At 44.5% G+C, this 24,263-nt stretch overlaps 1 long non-coding RNA gene across 1 annotated transcript in view; it reads left to right on the plus strand.

Moving 5' to 3' along the window:
• Window positions 1-16,166, plus strand: part of LOC147660675 (uncharacterized) — a 76,103-nt gene extending 59,937 nt beyond the window's left edge. The window contains exon 3 of the long non-coding RNA XR_015306213.1: window positions 14,646-16,166. This is a non-coding gene — a long non-coding RNA (uncharacterized LOC147660675). The remainder of the gene's footprint in view (window positions 1-14,645) is intronic.
• Window positions 16,167-24,263: the final 8,097 nt, after the last annotated feature.

Genomic DNA, 24,263 nt, shown 5'->3' on the forward strand with positions numbered 1-24,263 from the left:
CACCCCTGCAGAAGCCTAAAAAGCCACCCCAATTTGCAGTTTGCCTGTCGTCCTAGCATAAAACTAAACTACAAAAAGTGAAACGGATGAGGAGAAGACCCACCAATAGCCCCGCCACCCCCAAATTGTCAAATTGTCTCTTTAGTTCAAGCAGCTAGTGTAGCGAACCACTGTCCGGGGCCCGCAGGATCCAGAGTCAAAGGGTGAGCGCCTACTCCTATTCCTCCGATCCGCCCTCCGCTCCTCTAGACTGTCCATCCTGGCCACGCTGATTGGGCAGATTGTCAAGCCAGTCCGCAACCACCTCAGGACGATCAAAAAAGTATGTCCGCTCCTCAAATTCGATTCTCAGTTTGGCTGGGAAGAGCATCTCGTATTTTAGGCCCATGTCTCTCAGTCTCCTTTTGACACCCATGAAACTTAGTCTCTGTTTCTGGACCACTTGCGTGAAGTCTGGGTAGAAACTCACAGTGGTATTTTCAAATTTCGTAGGCCCACCCAACCGCGAGGCCTGCAGAATTGCATCTTGATCTCTGAAGTTAACCCCTTGCATGCTGATGAAAGAACGGTTCCGTCATCAGCTACGGGTGAGCTGTGCTGATGACGGAACCGTTCCGTCATGACTCCGCCCGCGCAAGGCGGAGTCAGCATGGGCGGGGAATTCCCGCCGCACGCAAGGGGTTAAAGATCCTGGCAATAATAGGCGGCGGTGGGGCCCCCGGCTTTGGTTTACCACCCGGAACTCTGTGGGCCCTCTCGACTGTGAAGAACTTACTCAGTCCTTTAGGTACGAGGTACCGCATCCCCGCTTACACGAAACATCCTCAGAAAATCCCATTCTAACCAGACGGGGGCCTATAACGTAGGTCCTGTGGAGTATCTTGAGCTGCACTAACCGGATACGAGCCGGAATCGCAACCTCCTTAGGAGAGGAGATCGCAGACTGCCAGTCCTCATCGTCCAATTCTAGGCCCTCTCGGGTCCATGAGTCCCGGAGCTGAACCAGTAGGTCAGCCCTGTTGTTTATTAGTTTTTTGTAGATCATGGAGATAGTATCCATCCAGCACCCTATCCTCGAGCGGGGAGGATCTGAAGATATCGAAAGTATTCCCTATCATTTAATTGGAACTCTGTCTTCAGCACCTCAAATGATTTAATACGATCCTTTGCCCAGAGGTCACCCACCTTACTGATACCTATCAGGTCCCACTTCTCAAACCCCTTGATCTTCCACAGGTTGCCCAGTCTCTCAGAAGCGAAAAGCGGGGTAGCCAGAGTCATACGATCTTTCCATCCCATCGCATTATACCACAGACGCACAGCAGTCCTCGTAGGCCCCGACAGATCCCTACCGGCTGACCTTGAGTACAGTGCTCTATAATAATCACCCCCAGGCAACAACCACCTGTCCATAGTAAACGCGGGGTTAGATGGACCATACATGCCATGATTGATAGCGCTCAGTTGAGACGCCCAATAATACTGCTTGATGTCAGGGAGAGCAATACCCCCATCGTACCAAGGGAGTGTTAACTTTGCGAGCGCAATACGGGGTCTACCATCCCAAATCAACTTCCTCTGGAGACTCTCCACTGCACGAAAATAACTAGCCGGAACTATGTCAAGGGTGTTTTGGAGTGCATAGAGGAACCGTGGCAGAGACATCATTTTGAAGAGAGTTGCCCGGCCGCAACGTCCAATTTCAACCTATTCAATGGTGGAATCAAATTCTGCTCATAACGAGCCACCGGGTCTAATGAAATATAAATTCCGAGATACCTAAACCCCGAGGGCGTCAACTGGATGGGACAGTCACGCGAGAGAGGAGGGACCGCACCCCACAGCATATATAGACAAGACTTGGTCCAATTTATAACAAGACCAGAATTCTTACCAAAGGAGGTCAGAACGTCAAATAGAACTATCAGCGATTTCCGGGGAGATGTTAAATAAAGCAGGATATCATCCTCATATAGCGAGATACGATCCTCGAAGTCAGGGGACCACCGAATACCCTTCATCGAGGGCTCCCACCTTATCCATGCAGCAAGGGGCTCGAGGGCCAGGGCAAACAGTAGCGGTGACAAGGGACAGCCCTGTCTCGTACCTCTCCCCAGACCGAACGGCTTGGAAACCCGCCCGGTCACAACGATCTGTGCCAGGGGTTTCTCATAGAGGAGCCGCACCCAGCCAATAAAGCCTGGACCAAATCGGAACTTAGTGAGGGCAGCCCACAAATACGGCCATTCCCCAGTATCAAACACCATTGTGGCATCTAAAGAAGCCAAGATGGCAGGCTCACGCAACGTCGCCGCCCTTGCGAGAACACCATGCAACCGCCTAAGATTCAGAGCTGTGTTTCTGTGCGGGATGAAACCAGATTGGTCTGGATGAATCAGCTCGCTAATCACAGTTATTAATCGATTAGCCAATACGTTCGCGAGAATCTTAGGCTCAGCATTTAAAAGAGATATCGGCCTATAGGAAGTACACTTATCCCTCGGTTTCCCTTCCTTATGGATCACCACAATGGTAGCCAGACGCTGATCCCTGGGAAGGGAGCCTCTCTCACGCGATTCCACACACATATCCCGTATATAGGGAGCCATCTTGTCAGGACGCAATTTATAGAGTTCAATTGGGAGACCATTGGGTCCCATAGCCTTCCCCGATCGCAAGGAGCGAATAGCAAGGGCCACTTCGTCTACCGTTATCACCGAATCCATTTGTTCCTTATCTGCGTCAGACAGGCGATATCGCGTAACAACAAATGCGAATCCTCTTCCGGCCGCTCTGACACAGGGGAATAGACTGCCTGGAAGTGCTCCGCAAAACACTGGGCGATCTCACCAGGGTCGGTCACCCGTTCACCACTCATTCTCTCAATCACCGGAACAACACGACTCGCCCTATCTCTCTTATCCAGCCACGCTATCAGTTTACCCGCCTTGTCTCCAACATCATACAAATGACCCTGCTGCTCCCTATTCATGATCTTCGCCGCATCTGTGACCAATGCCTTGTATTCCAATTGCTTAAGATGCAAAACATGTAGCTTCTCACGGGTAATCCCCTGCTCGAGGTCACACTCCAGGTCCACAATCTCGGACTCAATCTTTACAACTTCCTCATTTCTTCATTTTTTCACACCCGCGATTAAAGACAACGCATGGCCTCTAATGACAGTCTTGAAAGCCTCCCAAAGGGACACAGCGGACGATACAGACCCCTCATTTTCCATGAAATACTGGTCAAGAGACTTTACAAGGGCGGCACGGGTTGTAGGATTACAAAGATACCAGGGGCTAATCCGGGCCACCCGGCCCTCAGCACCCGCATGTAACTCCATCTGAATCCACACTGGGGAGTGGTCGGATATACCCCGCGCCAGATGCCTAACCTCGGTGACCGAGAGGGCCTGTGCGGCGGGCATCAGTACATAATCGATCCTGGAAAGGCTACCATGTGCTCCTGAATGAAAGGTGTATTGGTGCTGGGAGGAATGTAGCAGCGCCAACAGTCTACCAAGCCCAGTGTGTCTATAAAACCGCTGAGCCAGGTCTGGGCACTTGTGAGGTCCCTAGGCGGATGTCGATCCTCTCTACCAGAAACCACTGAATTAAAGTCACCACCCAATACCAAAGTCCCCTCCGGGAGTGAAAGGATGACTCACCCAAGGTCAGCAAAGGTAGTCTATTGCAGGCCGGGGGGAACATAAACAGAAACCAAGGAGAGGGTGCGACCCTCCCACCTGCCCGTGATAGCGACATAGCGCCCTCTATCGCCTAGAACCGTTACATCAATCTCTAACGGGAGGGAATTCTTCATTAGGATGCCTACCCCGCTAGAACCAGAAGTAAAACCGGCATGGGCGACTAAACGATAACCCCTCCTATTCATGGCATGACAAGTGTTGCCTATTAAGTGTGTCTCTTGGAGGAGTATCACATCAGGGGAGAGACGTTTCAACAATTGCAACACAACCCCACGTCTTATCCTATCCCCCAACCCATTCACATTCCAACTAATTAGTTTCAGTCCCCTACCCCCCATCCCGAATATGTAGACAGATCCATCCCTCTCCAGAACTCGGCATTTCAATCAGACAATAAAACAGTAAGCTGCCTTGCAAAAAACCAAAACACCCAAACCAGGACCCCCCCACCCCCCAACCATAACCCGTTACTAACCCCCCCACCCTGCACCCCTGCATAAGCCTAAAAAGCCACCCCAATTTGCAGTTTGCCTGTCGTCCTAGCATAAAACTAAACTACAAAAAGTGAAACGGATGAGGAGAAGACCCACCAATAGCCCCGCCACCCCCAAATTGTCACATTGTCTCTTTAGTTCAAGCAGCTAGTGTAGCGAACCACTGTCCGAGGCCCGCAGGATCCAGAGTCAAAGGGTGAGCGCCTACTCCTATTCCTCCGATCCGCCCTCCGCTCCTCTAGACTGTCCATCCTGGCCACCCTGATTGGGCAGATTGTCAAGCCAGTCCGCAACCACCTCAGGACGATCAAAAGAGTATGTCCGCTCCTCAAATTCGATTCTCAGTTTGGCTGGGAAGAGCATCTCGTATTTTAGGCTCATGTCTCTCAGTCTCCTTTTGACACCCATGAAACTTAGTCTCTGTTTCTGGAACACTTGCGTGAAGTCTGGGTAGAAACTCACAGTGGTATTTTCAAATTCCGTGGGCCCACCCACCCGCGAGGCCTGCAGAATTGCATTTTGATCTCTGAAGTTAAAGATCCTGGCAATAATAGGCGGCGGTGGGGCCCCCGGCTTTGGTTTACCACCCGGAACTCTGTGGGCCCTCTCGACTGTGAAGAACTTACTCAGTCCTTTAGGTACGAGGTGGGAGACTATGAGATTTTCCACAAAGACATCCGCTGCAGGATCCTCCGCTTGTTCCGGAACCCCAATAATGGGGACGTTATTACGCCTAGCTCTTCCCTCAAATTCCTCCAGACGGCGGGCGAAGAGATCGTTGGAGGTTCGCAAGTTGCGGACCTCGGTCTGTAGATCAGTGACATCCCCCGTCAAGTTAGCAGTCTTGATATCCAAAGATTTGACCTTCTCGTTCGTTTTGGACAAATCAGTTCGAATCAGATTGACTTCTATAGCCACTGTGTCCAACTTGAGAGCGAGGGCCTCTATTTGTTGTCCGAGGGAGGCTTTACTCCCGTCAATGCCTGCCATAATGTCCTGCAAAGTTAGTTCCGTTGACGAGGGAGGAGCGTCTCTTGTGTCTTCCATCGATTTACCCGGTCCACTGGGGGATCCCTTTGGTTGGGCGTACCGATCCATGTTGTTGGACTTGGTTTAACCACCTCGCCGAGTAGTCTTAGCTTTCGTCTTGTCTCCATCAGTTTTGCTTGCCATTGCGAAAGACTAGGGTGCGCGGTGGCGAAATATGGCGGCACAAAGTCTTTAAGACAAAGGAGCAGTGGCAGTCAGAGGAGACAGGCCAGGCTTCTGTCCGATACCGCAGTCGGATAAGCGATCTAACGTGCCACATATAGCAGTAGCCTCAATCCCAGAGGGGCATCCTTTGACGAGATCACCAAAATCGAAAGTGAAAGTCAATCGGACCGCCAGTCCGTCTCTTCTCAGGCTGATGTTGATCAATTACTGCAAGGTCAGCATGCCAACTCGAGCCCCGGGCATCGCTCCAGTGTAAGCCGCGATCTTCAGAGCGTTGTATCTTTGGTTCCCGGTGTCAGATTCAAAATCCAACTGCAGGTTTTGCCTCACCCGTGGTTCGTCTATACGAAGTCGTCAATGAAGAACAGGATATATTACAGGATAGATGCGGGAGGTAGCGAGGGTCTGGGGAGCCCTGTGCTCACGCAGCCATCTTGGTTGCGCGCGAAGCTCCTCCCATTTCTGTTTTTTTAAGCTTTGTTTAGCTTACGTTTATTCATTGTCTTACTTTATATAAAGGGGGATTGTATATGCCACAGAGACTGGACATGAAATTGAGCCGAATTGTGAAAACTCTTTTCCTTGTTAATATGGAGGCAAATATATGTAGGATATTGAATAAATAATAGCAAAGTATGTTGGGCGTTAAATTTAGTTTTTTGAAGCGACCGCATAGGTTAAAATGTTTTAGAACATTTAAAAAAATAAAATATAAAGGAGAATATTTTTTCTGTAATAGGTGGCCATCCCCGGGTATTTACTGGATCATTGGATAACACATTTTCTCAGAAATAAAATCATCATCTTGCACGAACTAATTATCAACATAGGACAAAATCCACATGCATACTTAAAGGTATATAAGAATTACTGGTTATCAAACTATCATTAGTCTATAGATCACAGTGTATTAATTACGTATTGTATGTTTACCTACATTTATTATAAGGTGCTGCCATCAATGAACGTCTTATTGTTGGAAGTGAAGATTGAAAGAATACTTATCTTAGTCAGATTCACCACTTCTTGGTAAGCGAAGGGAACACCCAAATATAAATATGAGCAGCTCTTCCCTAAAGAGAGATCACTAATGAATGTAAAAGTGTTGTGTATCAGAACTTTTCTTGTTTATATTACTTTCAGGTTTTTTTCCCTCATCTATACCAAGTTATTGTCTTCTCTTCCTTTTTGTAGTTAATAAAGTAAACTATGTAAAAAAAAACGTTAGTAGGTGAATCAGGTCAATGTATTGGGATACATTATGTTTTTAAAGATCTTTGCATAGAGGACATGGATTGCATCTGTGATTATTGTCTATCTGTGTATGTTTTTATTTGTAAACAACAGTGTGTATAATATATATTTTTGTATACTTACTTGTAGTCCTGAATAAGTCCTCTTGGACGAAATGCGTTGGCTACGTTTTGTATGATGAAAAAGAATAAAAGTACTTTAAAGCCCTACTGAACGGATTCCAAAAAAACGTTATTTATTTAGTATTGTTCTTCGTGGAGAGTGCTGAACCATTGTGTTGTGTTGTAAAATTTGAGGTATAAAACTTTGGAAGCATAGGGGTATGTGGCTTCAGGTTCTTGGCACCCAGATCTTTTGAATATATGAGACCAAACTTTAGATAAGTGCAGTCACTATTGCCTTGTACCCTGTTTTCTGTCATTGTTGGTAAAACCCAGGAAGTACAGATGAATAGCAGATCAGGTCGGGAAATAAAGCTGTGAGTGTATTTACAGGATTATGTGTCTTAATCTTGCAGCCCTCTAGTGTTTTGCAACTCTTTTATTAGACTATTATTTCCTATGTATTTTTTTTGTATTCATATTATTCATTCTTTTTAAAAGGGATTATTACGTCTCATTTGTATTCATATTATCCTGTGTTATTTATAGGAGGAAGATGTTTTTGTGTTTATTCTTGAATGTGTTGGGCACAAGGGAGCTCCCGTGGTTACGTGTTTAGAATGCATTCTTGTCCATGAGAACCTTGTGAATGTTCCTTGGTGGTCAGTTACACGTTCTGCCGACTTGACACAGCGTGTTGGTCTCAACCTTCCTTACTACTAATAAAAAGATTACTTTTCTCCTGTCCTCTGTGAAACAAACAAGGACCCCCTGATATGGATCAATTTCCTGGGTCAGGGCAAACAATTTGTGTGAATATAATACCAAGGCAAATCTCTAATAACCACTAGCACATGAATAATGGCATTTGCGAAATCAAATAACAGTGATCAACAAACGTTTTTGCACATAGGATACATTTTAATTCCTTTTATAAAACATGATTAAGTAATAAAAATTGGTACATTAATTATACATACATGATAAAATATTTCAGCATTATAGCATATGCTTAAATTCAGACATTTATCAAATACAATTTGAATATATTAAAAGATGGTTTCCTGTCTACGCGTTTCGACACAGGTGTGTCTTCCTCAGGACTGTACCATCATATTTCTGTAAAACATATTTAAAAAGATATTTTTACAAATTTGTATTTACAGTGCAAAAAGCAGTTTGTGGTTTAGGTTATACCATTATATATACAAGGCTAGTAGTTTTTACATATTGGATAATACCGCTGCACAGTGATATACAGGTTTGCCAAAAAGAAAACATCATTTGTACATATTTACATTTCAGTCAAATCTATATATATCTATTTACATAATTACAACCTATTTATGAACACCTAATGTGTTCAATGTGAGCATTTTATCTTAATTCCCTCATGTTGAGAAATATCTTATATTTGAGACAAACTTACTTGAGACAGACTTACGATAGGGAAAGAAAAAGTAAAAGTATAGGTGGGAGAGATGAGAAAATAAGATATTATTACTGGATTGCAAGTACCTTGGCAAGGCATTAGAATTATTTATCATACATTGCCCATAGTGATTTTTTGATATGTACAATGTAACTCTTTAGTATTGTTTTGTCACATTGTATAATTCATTTAGATTGTTCAGTTTTTTATTTTTTATGAATCCATCTGGGGACAGATACTACTCACCCAACGTTTCATTTCGATAAATGCTTACCTAGGTAGATTAATTATAACGGCTAACATCAGATACTGATATGGAAAAGGATTTTGCCGGTATACAGGTAGGAACAGATGATTAAATTACCTGAATGTGGATAACACATATTAGAATCTGCAAACGGGTCGATGTACATTGCAGTGCTCCAAGTTCATAGTTGGCGCTATTTTATTTATTCTCTACTACTGCATGCTATCTTTTAATGTTACTGTACTTTTTCCAGATGATTTTTACTTTATTAAAAAGGAGACATATCTAGTATGTCGTAGTCAACCAGTGATATACTTTAATGACTAAGTTCATAAACAATGCTGTTGCGATGTATCCTATTGATTATTTCCTTTATTGCCTCTATTACTTGTTTATCATCTTCAGAAGACATATTATGATATTAATTCCAGACGGAAAAACAAATGGGAATACTACCCACATGTAGTCACCTAGTTAACATATGGTATTTTCCCTATATACTACTAAGCAGTAGCTTTCTTACCAAATTCAAATGATTCTGTTCTCTGCAGTAATGGATTCTGTGAAGCGCCAAAATGGCACTGGTTAGAACGAACGTCCCTGGTTGGAAATTTTTTTCTCTAGATCATAAAAAACGTATGACGTGCATTAGGTTATATCAAGTAAATAGAATAATTTTCCATCTAATAGAAAAGGACAGCTAACATTTGTAGTTATTTGGGTATGGTGTATCTTATATATATTAGTTTGTTGAAGGATAATAGCCTTCTTACCAACTTGAAAAGTCTCCAGCGGTATAGTTGTTGTGAGATGCCACGTGTCAGTAGTTTAGTTATGCGTCCCAGATGCGAACGTCTTTACTATAGATACCAAGAGAAAACGCAATACGGGTGCTATCATTCTATGTGAGTCATTTTAAAAGATCTCATAAATAACAGTCCGCCTCATATTGAGAATTCCTATTGTTACCTGTATAGATGTCGGTTAAGACAGACCGGCTGCCGAAGGTTCCCGGCGTCTTTTTTCTACAGGGGAAACAGAAGCGCGACTCGCGTCATTTTATAGAAGATATAAGCCGACTCTTAACGCGCATTTATGCAGTGTGTGGCTTACCGTGATTAATATCAAGAGGGCGTACGGGTGGCGTTGTGATCCCGGCGGTATCTGAAAATTTCGGCAAGAATCTCATAGGCACGCTTTGATTGGTTTATATATATAACGCCTACGTCCATTGGTTTACTTGTTGTCACGTGTGTCTTTAAGGGAAACATCTCACTTTTTATATTAACGTTGTACCCAGACATAGTATAGACTATTCTATGGGAATAGTTTTTATGGAACCTTTGCTTAAATCCTATGGGAAGCTCAAGTACATATTTATTTGACATATTACGAGTATTTAAGGGTGGCAAAATTTTCCATCTATTTGTTACAGTATCGCGTTAATCCATGGTAAGTCATTATTTAAACCATGGGTAAATGTGTTTAAAGAAAAAATCCAGTACACCTCTCTTTTTTTTCTTATTTTGTCTCCACCATTACTATTAGGTGTATGGATCTTTTCTAAGATGACGCGAGTCACGCTTCTGTTTCCCCCTGTAGAAAAAAGACGCCGGGAACCTTCGGCAGCCGGTCTGTCTTAACCGACATCTATACAGGTAACAATAGGAATTCTCAATATGAGGCGGACTGTTATTTATGAGATCTTTTAAAATGACTCCCATAGAATGATAGCACCCGTATTGCGTTTTCTCTTGGTATCTATAGTAAAGACGTTCGCATCTGGGACGCATAACTAAACTACCGACACGTGGCATCTCACAACAACTATACCGCTGGAGACTTTTCAAGTTGGTAAGAAGGCTATTATCCTTCAACAAACTAATATATTTAAGATACACCGTACCCAAATAACTACAAATGTTAGCTGTCCTTTTCTATTAGATGGAAAATTATTCTATTTACTTGATATAACCTAATGCACGTCATACGTTTTTTATGATCTAGAGAAAAAAAATTCCAACCAGGGACGTTCGTTCTAACCAGTGCCATTTTGGCGCCTCACAGAATCCATTACTGCAGAGAACAGAATCATTTGAATTTGGTAAGAAAGCTACTGCTTAGTAGTATATAGGGAAAATACCATATGTTAACTAGGTGACTACATGTGGGTAGTATTCCCATTTGTTTTTCCGTCTGGAATTAATATCATAATATGTCTTCTGAAGATGATAAACAAGTAATAGAGGCAATAAAGGAAATAATCAATAGGATAAATCGCAACAGCATTGTTTATGAACTTAGTCATTAAAGTATAACACTGGTTGACTACGACGTACTAGATATGTCTCCTTTTTAATAAAGTAAAAATCATCTGGAAAACGTACAGTAACATTAAAAGATAGCATGCAGTAGTAGAGAATAAATAAAATAGCGCCAACTATGAACTTGGAGCACTGCAATGTACATGGACCCGTTTGCAGATTCTAATATGTGTTATCTACTTTCAGGTAATTTAATCATCTGTTCCTACCTGTATACCGGCAAAATCCTTTTCCATATCAGTATCTGATGTTAGCCGTTATAATTAATCTACCTAGGTAAGCATTTATCGAAATGAAACGTTGGGTGAGTAGTATCTGTCCCCAGATGGATTCATAAAAAATAAAAAACTGAACAATCTAAATGAATTATACAATGTGACAAAACAATACTAAAGAGTTACATTGTACATACCAAAAAATCACTATGGGCAATGTATGATAAATAATTCTAATGCCTTGCCAAGGTACTTGCAATCCAGTAATAATATCTTCTTATTTTCTTATCTCTCCCACCTATACTTTTACTTTTTCTTTCCCTATCGTAAGTCTGTCTCAAGTAAGTTTGTCTCAAATATAAGATATTTCTCAACATGAGGGAATTAAGATAAAATGCTCACATTGAACACATTAGGTGTTCATAAATAGGTTGTAATTATGTAAATAGATATATATAGATTTGACTGAAATGTAAATATGTACAAATGATGTTTTCTTTTTGGCAAACCTGTATATCACTGTGCAGCGGTATTATCCAATATGTGAAAACTACTAGACTTGTATATATAATGGTATAACCTAAACCACAAACTGCTTTTTGCACTGTAAATACAAATTTGTAAAAATATATTTTTAAATATGTTTTACAGAAATATGATGGTACAGTCCTGAGGAAGACACACCTGTGTCGAAACGCGTAGACAGGAAACCATCTTTTAATATATTCAAATTGTATTTGATAAATGTCTGAATTTAAGCATATGCTATAATGCTGAAATATTTTATCATGTATGTATAATTAATGTACCAATTTTTATTACTTAATCATGTTTTATAAAAGGAATTAAAATGTATCCTATGTGCAAAAACGTTTGTTGATCACTGTTATTTGATTTCGCAAATGCCATTATTCATGTGCTAGTGGTTATTAGAGATTTGCCTGGGTATTATATTCACACAAATTACTTTTCTCCTGTCTCCCTGTGGGCTCAACAGCAGCACCAAACTTGCACCCTAGCCTTCCACTCTTACCCCCTAAGACCCTCATTCCTTCCAGCATTTCTACGAGATTTGGCCTTTGCCGCTGTCAGGGGAGAACAAACGGAAATGTGACGTTACAACGCATGCCATTACATCACATGCTGTTGCAACACCAACCTTTACCCCGACTTTCTGTCGGGGTGCGCTGGAAGTTGGAATAGATTAATTTTCTATTCCAACTCCAGTGTGTGCAACGGTAGGAAAGGTGTTGGAGTTAAATCCAACACCTACCCACTGCCTCACACCTTTTTCATTGCAACAGCATGCAATGTAATGGCATGCATTGTAACAGTTGCGCTGTAAAGGCTGTTTCCCGAACAGACCCTCCTACAAAGAAAAGTAGATGGTAAGGGTAACCCTATGTATTCAGTGTTGGCTAATTATGGTAATGGAGACAGTGTAGGGTGTAGGGTGTAGGGGATGGGTTAGTACAGGACCCACAACTGTCCCTGCCAAGAACAGGGACAGTTGTGGGTCAGAGTGGGATGTGGATTAGGGCAGCCATAAATGGCTACCATAGGTTTATTACTGCCCTTTTAAACTGTTTTAAAATTAGCCTCTCCTGGATATTGTCATAACGCTGGTCATGTCCGTTAATGACTCTGCCTTTGACCGTTTCTAAAGGAGGTTGATAAATGCTAGTTCCGCCCCTACCCTCGTAGCTTAAATAAGATTAATCTGCAGTTCTACAATAACTGCCCCTGAGGCAAGATGCCATAATGGGGAAATTTTATATGATAAAACGTTGTGACTCACAGTTTTACGTTTCTCAAGAGAAGCAGAAGTTAGCATATCAGGAAATTGTGAAATTACCAGAAAAGCTACAACAGTTCAGCTACATCTATAAGCAATAAGAGTCTAATCAACAGAATCTTACACACTAAAATTATATTTTCATTAGACTCAAGTCAGAAAATGAGTCATATTCTGACTTGCTTGGAATTCACAAATAATTATAGTTATGCCACCGTAAAGTTGAAAAAGTTGTAGCTTTCCGGGACTAGTGAAATGTACAAACATTTCTGCCCACAATAATGTTTGTTGTCCATGGGGAAAATATTTTTTGCCCACGGATAAATCTCCTCACTGCACAGGCGCATACAATATTTGTGGTCAGAATGTCAATGTCTGGGGCTTACCTCCCTCATCACAGGATCAGGATTTCCAGGGCTATCAGGGAAGATCTCCAGATCTGGCTGCAGTTCCTTGAGGATTTCAATGGAGTGTCATTGTATTTTGTTGAAGGCAATATGTTATGGCAGAGACAACTTTTTTCAGATGCGTCAGGTGCACATGGTTTTGGTTTGTTCTGGGAGGGTTGTTGGTGCGCAGAAAGTTTGCCCTCACACTGGTTACAGCAAGGGTGTAGCATTGCCTTCCTGGAACTATTCACTTTGATTGTGGCTCTTTTTGTCTGGGGGGAATTTCAAGAGCGTTCTTTCTTTTCCATGTCGACAACATGTTTGTTGTGGATTTAGTCAACAAACCGAGAGAAAAAGACTTGAGAATTTTGCGCCTTTTGTGGGCATTTATGTTGCAGAGTTTAAAGTTGAACAATGTATTTAAGGCTAGACACATTCCTGGTACCAATTACTCCATAGCAGATGCTCTGTCTCGCTTCCATTGGCAGACGTTTCGCAGTTTGGCGCCAGGGGCAGACACCACCAAGACTCCGATTCCACAGAGTGTTTGGGAGTTGGGGGATTGAGGATCGTCAAGCTAATTGAGGAATCTGTAGCTCCCACCACCAGAAGAAGCTATTGGCAGGCTTGGAAAGAGTTTTTAAGTTATGGCTACATTGACTTTCATCTTGGGAAGGTGGATAATAACGATCGCATTATACTGAATTTTGTACTGCATTTGATAAACAAAGGCTTATCTCCCACTACTATTGCAGGAAAGTTAGCAGGGATTTCCTTTTATGGTGGGGTCACGACCCAGTTAAGGGTGTTTTGGTGAGGAAAGTGTTAAAAGGTCTTTTCAGAGAGCAGAGTCATTCACTGCCTCTACGGGAACCAGTGACTTTTGAGTTGTTGCTTCAGTTGCCTTTATGTTGCTATGAGTGGGAAGTTTTTCAATTCAGGTTATGTAGGATTTGGTTATTTTTTGGTGCCTTCAGGGTCTCTGAGTTATTAGGATTGTGTGACCAGACTAGCATTCACAGTGATGAGGTTGTCTTGCAGCAGAAAAAACTCAGGATCTGGTTGAGAACATCAAAACGGACCAGTTAGGCAAGGGCATGTGGGTACACTTCAACAGCAGTGGGGCAGTGGGGCTGTTGTCCTGTGAGTGAGTGGGAGCATTTTACTAATGCAGTCTGATTCAAGCCCGGTGCAATATTTTGCCATAAGAGGGGGAAAAAGATTACTAGTACTCACTTGTTCGCAGTATTAAGAAAGGCCCTTGTTAGGTTGGGTAAAGAACCTTTTCTGTTTGGCACTCGTTCTTTTCGTATTGGTGCACCACTGAGGCCGTGAGGTTGGGTTGGGCATGGGCTGACATATGGCGGATTGGGAAGTGGAAATCGTCCTGTTGTGCTTGTTATGTTAGAAAATTAGATGCTGTTTTTCAATTTACCCTTCGCTAATATTTGTTTTTCTATTTAGGTTGCGTGCAGGGCCCATTATCGGCAAAAATGAACACCTGGATAGTGGGACATTGTTTCATAAAGTGGGCAGCAAATTTTGCAGAACAACAAATGTATGGCAGATCTCTTGGACTTCCAAGTGCTGGGCATGAAGTTTTCTGGAAGGGAAAAGGTGGTATGCAGTGGGAGGGATTGTTTCCTACTTTGTCCGAACTGTGTTTTTTTCGGGGTTTTCCTGATATGCTAGTCATCCATTTGGGAGAAAGCGATTTAGTGTCTTTGTCAGGTTTGTCTCATTAAGCAAATGAAGCTGCATCTTGCCGTTCTCAAGAACAATTGGGTGGGCACCTGTTTATTTGGACAGAATTTGTCTATAGGAAACACTGGAGATGGGCAAGGAGTCACGCCGCAATGGAAAAGGCCAGATGTAAACTCAATCGGGCTATGAAGGTATTTTGTCAAGCCATGGGCATTAAAGTGTTGTCACATGGCGACATTACAGGATCTATGGGGCACTTATTTCGGGACAATGGTGTTCATTTATCACAACTGGGACAGGCCTATTGTTTCTTGGAACTGAGGGATTTGCTCGCTAATTTATGGAATGAAAATGTATGGTGCAATCAAAGTTTCTGATGCTTTTTCCTTTTCAACAATCTGTTAGGTGGGAGCCAGAAAAACTCTTCGGTTTTCCTGGGTGGCGCTTTTTGTTGGGTGGAAAGTCTGGGCGCGCTTATTCATCCCTCGGGGCGGGGGGGTAGAACGTAGGGGAGGGGTAGAGAAAAGATGGGGTTTGCAATTACATGGAGTTATTCTGGACGATTCGACTGAGTTGTTTGGGGTATTTTTATTCTCAAAGGTTGGGGGGTTTTGGGAGATAATTTAAGGGATTTTGATGCCAATGTTGTTTACAAAAGTGATGAAAATTCACCTGTCTTAATAAAGTGGCCTTTTTTGTTATAAGAAGAATTAGTGGTTTGTGGTTACTGCGTGATGGGGACCCAGGGGGAGCATGGCACGAGCCGGTCTCTCCCTGGGTTTTTTTGCGCAATGGAACAATCCACATTCCACGATAGGTGTAGGTAGGGGAGGGGGCAGAATTTAGGTAGGGTATGTATATAGGAGGCTTTGGACGGGAAGACACTTGCGGCATCAGAGCAAAAGGTGTTTGTAGATCTTTTTTTGACCCACCACCCACCCTATAAAATAAATAAATTCTCACCACTCTAAGATAGGTAATGATTTTTTTCCACCTTTCCTTAAATGTAGGCACTTTTTGGGGGTGGAAAGTCTGGAGTGGGCTTGTCTGTCCCTCTGGGGCAGGGGGTAGGACAGAACGCAGGAGAGGGGAAGAGAAAAGATGCGGTTTGCAATTACATGGGGTTTATTCTGGAAGATTCGACTGAGTTGTTTGGGGTATTTTTATTCTCAAAGGTTGGGGGTTGTTGTGAGATAATTCAAGGGATTTTTATGCCAATGTTGTTTACAAAAGTTGTTTGCTTGAAAGAGATGAAAATTCACCTGTCTTAATAAAGTGGCCTTTTTTGCTATAACAAGAATCAGTGGGTTGTGATTATTGCGCGATGACGGCATATTGGTGCATAGGTGAAATTCAGCAGTGTAAATACTTTGGTGATTGAGCCTTTGTATTAAATAGAATAATATTTTCAAAAATTCAATCGAATCAAGCCTTGTATTTATGAGAGTTATGAAAATGATTTAGAGGCGAGATACACAATAATGTGCTACAATATTTAACGTTGAAATTTTTTCAGGACACCCTTAAAATGAATCCAGAATCATCTGACCCATTTCGAGGATGAATTTCATAAATATAGTTGCAATGTTTATCATGCAGTTATACATCACAGATTTGCCGTCCACTATTCCATATACCATAATTTTGTTTTCTTTTATTATTTTGGATTACCATCATTTATTTTCAAATTCACTAAAGACCTAAAAGTAACTCTTCCATTTCTATTAATCATTGCTGGTATGATATGATAATTAATATCAAGAAGCCAAAAATATTGAGAATGAATTATAAATGCATTTTAAGTTTATTTAAGTATACAATTGAATTTCACATTCTAAATTTATGAATTCAAAGTCTGTCCTACCTGTCTTTTGGGAGCATTACAATTCAAAACATTTGCATTTATTTAGTCACAGCATTGATGGTATGCAGAAAACTTTTGCAAAGATAGGCTGCAATAAAAACAAAACAAGACATCTGGAATGCAAAATCCCAATCCCGCCATCTCCTCCACCCCTGGTACTAAACAGAATCAAGATGAACGGAAGTGCATCCGTTATAAGCTGAAGTACATGAGCCTCAACATTCGGTCAAGGATAGAGAAGTATTACCATCATTGACAATACTCAACAATCAACGGATATGTGACGTTACAAAGCATGCCATTATATCGCATGCCGTTGCAATGCCAAGCTTTACCCTGACTTTCTGTCGGGGGGAGAGCTGGAAGTTGGAATAGATTAATTTTCTATTCCAACTCCAGTGTATGCAACAGTAGGGAAGGTGTAGGAGTTAAATCCAACACCTTCTACCTACAGCAGCACACCTTTTTCGTTGCAACGGCATGCGCTGTAACGGTTGCGTGGTAAAGGGTGTTTCCCCAATCAACAAGAATTGAGAAAGCCAATAGGTCTTAACTTGGCTATGCATGCCAATGCTTTCTGCCACTACTGGAGAAACACTACAGGAGAAACACAAAAAAAGAGAGAAAAGAGAAAACAATGGTGAAGCGATGGGGCTGCTGTTGATGGTCATATCATTCTCTAGGTGCACATATGGGTTATGACTTATGCATGTGCACTGTGCATGCACCTGCCTACTGAATGACACATCTTAATTTTTTTTCTTTTTAAAGATGGTGAACACCTCTTGGTTCATTAGGGAGTAAATGAGTTCCCTGAATGTGAGCAGCGGAAGGACACACAAGACAGCCAGTCAAAAGAATGGTAAATAGTCTATGCTCCAGGAGAGGCACAAACGCAAGGAAAGGAAGGAAAGCCATTTAATCAGAAGCAAGCAAATGAGTGGCAATAAAGCCAACCGTTGTTAAGCAATGGGTGGCTTCTAAGCCCACAGTACGTTTTTCGATATGGTCCACAAGAGGTTTTCATCTCCAGATATCTAAAAGCTGTTTGGTAGACAAGAACTAAACAGTTGTAGAGTTGTAAGTCTAGCAGGATAGAAACATATGTGTTCCAGGTGATGACAATCTGCTCTATAGGCCTCCTTATCTTCAAAAAATGTACTCTGCCCCACCGATTCATGCGACAGCTTTTCCATGCCCATCAAATGCCATAGTTTGTGAAATGTGAAGGCAAGCCCTAGGGGTTCAACTTTTTCCAGGAAGGAGCTATAAACATCTTATCCGCACAAAACAGCAGTTGTAAAAGATGCCACCTTATGCCTCTCACCCCTCTACCTGATGATGGAAAGTCACCAGGAACAGTTTATTGACTGCTTTCCTGTAGGGATATACTTAAAGCTGTATGCAAAGCATTGCCATTTTTCCTCCCATTCCTTCTCATCAACGGCCCTCCCCAAAGATGTTTCCCACACCACTTACCAGGCCCAACACTGGCCAGGGGGGAAATGGTGTAAAATGTTGCAGACTGCAGACAAATGGCATTTCTCCCCAGTGTACTTTCTGATAAATGTTTCACAGACTGCTCACGGTCCAGTGACCACTGTGTAGCCCCCCAATGATCAAGTTGCAGATATTGGAGCATATCTGCCTCCCCCACCTAATACACTGCTTTGCAGGTCTCAAAACGTTTGAAGGGTCCCTGGTTAAAGATCTGAAAGCTTCAAGCTGCCGCGCCGCTTGCACTCTTTGAAGGAACTGCCATGAAGCGCATGGGCAAAGAGTGAGTTTAAGTGAACTGTAGTGTTAGAGGAGATAATGGAGGTCAAGGGACTCCGAAAGGCCACATTGTCCATGGATGTCATTTAGGGGACACCAGGGGTCGCTGCTGCAAACCCTGGCATGGCCCTTGTGTCCTCTGGCACTGCTTTTGCAACCCCTAGAGTCAGCAGTGGCAAAATCAGTGCCAGGAATAGAAGCAGCTCGGCCTTCTGGACGTTGCTGGTGGCTTCACTCTCCGATTCGGGGAGTACAAAGTCCTGTTGTACTCTCCAGAAGTCCAACAGTCCATGCTCATCAAACAGGTCCCCAATGCACTTGCAATAGACTTCTCGCCATCGCGAGAACGTTTGCCCCTGAACTGCCTGCGGGAAATCCACATTCCCCTTAATTGGGGTGAGGGGAGAGATCGGAGTGTAAAGCTGCTTGATTACAATGACTTTGTCCCAGACACCCATGGTGGCTTTAACCACTGGGACGATGTACACTCCTGGCGGACGATTCCTGCGTGGGAGCCAAGGTATAGTCCAGATATGAATTCTGGTCACTGCTTGATCTAAAAAAACACCAGTGCTTCTCTGTAAGTTGACGTTTCTATTCCACAAGAAAGCATAGCTGGACGGCCTGATAATAGCGCAGTAGGTGTGCTTTACCCAGCCCTCCCCAACTACAGGAAGATACGTACGACTCTAGGCCATTCTAGCCCGCTTACCTCCACAGATAAAATATTCTATACTCAACTGTAGCTTATTAATCATGGAGGTAGGTGGTTGAAATGGCATGACCTGCTTGAGCTAGAGGATTTTGGGCAACAATGACATCTTCACGGCTGCTATTCGTCCCAACCAAGAGACGGGCCACCATGCCAGGACTGAATGAGTGCCCTCAGCAAGGCCAACAGTTCAGAGTAATTGCGCAAGACTGAAGTTTCAATGGTGGAGAATATATGTATGCCCAGATAGGAGGTTCCCTGCTTGGCCCATGTAAAGGGTAACTTTGCTACAAGGTACGTCTGTTCAACATACAGGATGGTGATGTTTAGTGCTTGGGATTTTGAGTTGTTCACCTTAAAGCCGGAGCCCACCAAATGCCGCAAGCTTCTCCAGCAGTGGTGGCAGTGACTGGTGGTGTTTAGGGATTGTGAGCAGAACGTCATCTGCGTAAAGGGTTATTTTGTGTGATTGGACACCCATCCAGACTCCCTCTATTGGGGGATGCCTTCTGACACCCCTGTCGCCTTCCCCTGGAGATTGAGAATGAGGAGGATAGAGAGTTGTTGGCTCTGACCGGTGCCTGTGGGTTTGCATACCCAGCCCATATCCATTTCTGAAAGCGTGGACCCAGCCCAAAGGCATCCAAGACCCTGCAGAAAAATGGTCAGTGAACTCGATCAAACGCCTTCTCAGTGTCTATTAAAAGGAACAGTGTCAGAACTTAAGATCGCTGAGTCTTGTCCAGCAAATGAAAGAGGCACTGAGTATTGTCCCCACAATCGCATCCCGGTATAAACCCGGATTGGTCAGGGTCCACCAACCCGGCCATATGTTGACCTAGTCTACGGGCTAAAATCCCTGTGAAAATCTTTGCATCCACGTTGAGTAGAGATATAGGCCTATAGGATGTGCAAAACTGAGGATCCATCCAAGGTTTCGGCAGGACTTTTATTATTGCAGTACGAATGGATTCTGTGAGTGTTCCTGTAGTGCTAAAGGTGTTGTACAGCCGCGCCATCTCGGGGGAGACAAGTTCCGCATACCGTTTATATAAGGCAGCTATGCACACATCTGGCCTGGGGCTTTTTCTAGCTTAAATCTCCCTATTGCCTCATTGACCTCTTGGACAGTAATGTCGGCATCCAGTGGTGCCGATATTGAGTCCGGAAGTGGTGTTAATGGTGACTGCACTATGTAAGAGGAGCAATCGGCAATGAGGGACGTGTCTGCCCTGTACAGTTGCACATAGAATTGACCAAACTCTTCCACTATGTACTCGTCTCTAGTCTTGATTCAATGATCCTGGCCAATCAAGCTGTGTATGCATCTAGAGTATGTTTGAGCCCTCAACCTATGTGCCAGTAGCTTCCCAGCCTTGTTGCCCCCTGCATAGTACTTCTGTCTTGTTTGGAGCAGGGCATGCTCCACACATCCATGTCAAGGGCTTTGAGCTACTTCCGGGCAATAGCCAGCTGTCTCTGTGTTTTGAGATAGCCTGTCTGTCTGTGTGTTTCTTCCAGTTCCCTCACCTGTGCCGCTAACCTGTCGCACTTTGTCTTGCACTCCCTATTAAGCAGCGCCGCTGTGGCTATGTACATACCCCGCACCATTGCTTTGAGAGCATCCCATAGCGTCACTATTGCTTTGTGTGGCAGTGTCCATAATCACGAGATAATCGGTGATTGTGGGTTCCACCTCCTTGACTGCGGGTTCATATGCTAGCAGTTTGGGATTGAGACGCCACATCCGAGAGTCTTGATTGCATGTGGTAAGTGTAGTACTATCTGTATTGGAGTGGTATCTGAAATGGAAGCTACATCAATGTCCGCGTGTGCCACTACAGAGAGCAGAGATGCTGAGAGAAGGAAATAGTCAATCGATTCTGGTATAGGATTAATGAGCGGCCGAGAAAAAGGAGTAAGATCGTGTTGAAGGATGCAATGTTCTCCATATGTCGATCAGCCCTGTGTCTGCCAACCAGCAAGCGCTCTGTGGAGAAATGATCTCGGTAGACCCTTACCTTTGGGGAGTCCGGTCCATTGAAGTGTCAAGAGCCAGGTTAACGTCCCTCCTTACCACTATGTGTACATCAGGTGTGGTGAGTATGGGCCCGATTGCTTGGCAAATGTAGGGCTCTTGGTGATCGTTAGGCCCATAAATGCATGCTACGGTGAATGTGTGACTGTATAATGAGATGCGAACTGATAACATCGGGCCTGTTATCTCTCAGTGTGTTTGGATGATATGTCCCTAGAAAATGTGTGGCAATAAGAATAGCCACTCCTGCCTTTTTCCCTGGACCTTCAGACCATACTTGTCGGTCAAACCATTTGAAGCTCATTCGGAACAAATCTTTCCTTTGGAGGTGCTTCTCTTGCAGAAGACATATGTTACAACATGAGGCCTTGAGTTGTGACAACAGTGCTATTCTCCTAGCTGGTTAGTTCAAACCCCTTACTTTGAGGCTAACTATTCGCACCATCTATTAAGAGAATTGCAACTAGCAGTGAGGGTTCTAGGTAGAACAGGCAATGTCCCCCCTCCCGTACCATGTGGGGTGATGAGACAGTATAGCAGAAAGTGGAGCAGGGCAGTGCATGACAACTGTATAAACATGAAAACTGAAGAAACTAAAGCACCAGTCGATGCTAAACTAGCAACCATGTAGTAGGGGGTCCATGTCATCGGTTCCTTGAGGCAGTTCTCAGAGGAGTAGTAAGGAGTGCTTGAGCCTCTGCAGCTACCTGCGATTTGTTGACGGTTGACCGGGGGGAGGGAGGGGGGAATCATCCAGGGACCCTGCCGATGGGCCCGCTGGGTTGTCCCCTTGCAGGCATATCTCCGTTTCAGCACTGCCCAATTTAATCAATTTCTCGCTCTGGTGACTGATTTTGCTCTGTGAGGTGTTGCAGTATCGCTGATCTCTCTCTGTGGCTTTTGGTGGCTGACGGTTTGTTCAGTTGCTGTTGAGTCCGAGTCTTAAAATGCCGTCGTCTGTGGTGGTCCTGTGGGGGCCCCTGGGGTCCTTGTTGACGGAGAGGGTCCCCTTGTTCCAAATCCATCCCCAAAATAGTCACCACCTCTGGGGGTGTGCGGACCACATGTGTTTCCCTTTCTCAGGCAAAGATTAGGCCAAAAGGGCGTCCCAATTTGTAAAGCACTCCTTTGTTCCTTCGTAATTTTGTGACTGGCTTCATGGTACGTCGTCGCTGCAATGTAATTAAGGACATGTCCTGGTAGAGGCGGATCTTGTTCCCTTCGAAGGTTATATGTGGTTGGTCTCTTATAGGAGCCATTGTGCTCTCTTTTTGGCTGTAATTATGGAGGCAAATAAGAATGTCTTGTGGAGAGGCAGGCGCTTGCGAAGGGCGGGACCAGCCCTGTGCGTTCTGTCCAACGGGAGGTCCTTTCCTTCAAATTCTGGGTCGATATGGCAGAACAGGCATAGCACATACTCTTCCAGGTGGCACATGTCCGCCTACCACGGGACTCCCTTGATGCAGATATTGGATCTGCGGGACCTGTTTTCCAGGTCTTTCAAGTGGTAGTTAAGGTCTGCATTGCAATCTTTGAGTTCTAGAATTTCCCTGCAACACTCCTCTAGTTCTTCCTCCCTTGCATCCCCGACTTCTCCACTGTGCCCACTCATTGTTCCAGTACACTCATATTATGGCGCAGTTCTTTGACCTCCTTAGTGACTTCAGTCCGCAGAGTCGCTATGTCTTCCCGCAACATGGTAAAGAAGGACTCCATAAAACTATGCGTGATGGGAGCCTCCTCGCACGCGACCTGCTTTCCCACCATATCTGAGGTGGCAGGGTACAAACGAGCCGGGTCTGAGATAGGCCCCGTTTGTTTAGTTGAGCTCTTGGTGAGCAGGTCTTTGATGGTGATTTCCCTTTTTCTCCTGGTGGAGGTCTTGGGGGCAGCTCTAATGATGCCTCCAGGGTTGCCCTCGAATTTCAGCGTTGTTCCCTCCTCCGGTGGCCGGACAGGTTCTGTCTTCACCTCCCCCTGGGCCCGTGTCCGCCGTCAGCCCTCACGGTCCCCCGGCTCACCCAAACCAATCTGGATCCACCTGCAGTCGAAGGCAGCGCCGGGAGAGGCCCCACAGCCGGCCTGTTTGGAGTACTGGGATTGTTCTCCTAAGGTCGTTCTCTGTATTAACCAGTACCTCTCTGCTCAAAGGCTGTGGCCACAGCGTGGTCTATGAGCCCACCTTCCAGCTATTCCGGGCCCCTGGCTCACCCTCCCACTTGTGGCTGGTATTGCAATCAATTCCAAGGCCTGTTATCGCTCGAGTGGCTGTGATCACCAATGTGGAAGCCACTTATCCTGTCGCCCTTTCCCTTTGCTCTTAGCCCGATCACCGCATCTTGACCTCCTCTCTGCTTTGATGGGTGAGTTGGGAGGGAGCGTGAGGCCCAGGCAGTTGCCACTCCAAATGCTGTTGTATTCGTATCCTCTGTGCTGCTAAAGTGTTGTCCGCATTCATAAGACTCCCCCACCGGCCTTCACCGTCCGAGCCTCTCTGCTCGAGTCGTGGACCCTTCACGATGCTTATCACTGGTCAGCGCTGCCCGGCCGCCATCTTGAAGTCAGGCAAGCTCAGGTGCTCTCCGAGAACTCCGCCGCCAGGATCCACCAACGTCCGGCGACCCTTGTCCGCTGGCAACCTTGACGTCGATGCTCTCTGGCGCCCAGCCTGGAGCATCAGATTCGACCTGGGAGGCCCCACTGTCCGCTACTTCTCGGGGGATCGAGGGAGGGGGGCCGGGAGGAGGCAGCGATAAGAGGGCGGTCGCTCTCCCACTGGGCAGGTTCTCTCACCCCGCCCATGCACTGCAGCTATAGCACTCACTGATTCAGCCGGTTGCAAGCTGCGCTCTCGCTCCCCAGCAAGACAACCACCCGTTGCTGCCTCCTGCTGTGGTTCAAAGGCGTCCAGCCACCATCTTGCCTCCGGGCCGGGCGGTCCTACGAGCCTGTGTCACCTTCCGGTGCTCGCTGGTCGGATCTCGGGAC

This window comes from Lissotriton vulgaris, unplaced genomic scaffold (assembly GCF_964263255.1).
Source record: "Lissotriton vulgaris unplaced genomic scaffold, aLisVul1.2 SCAFFOLD_310, whole genome shotgun sequence".
In the NCBI taxonomy this organism is placed as follows: domain Eukaryota; kingdom Metazoa; phylum Chordata; class Amphibia; order Caudata; family Salamandridae; genus Lissotriton; species Lissotriton vulgaris.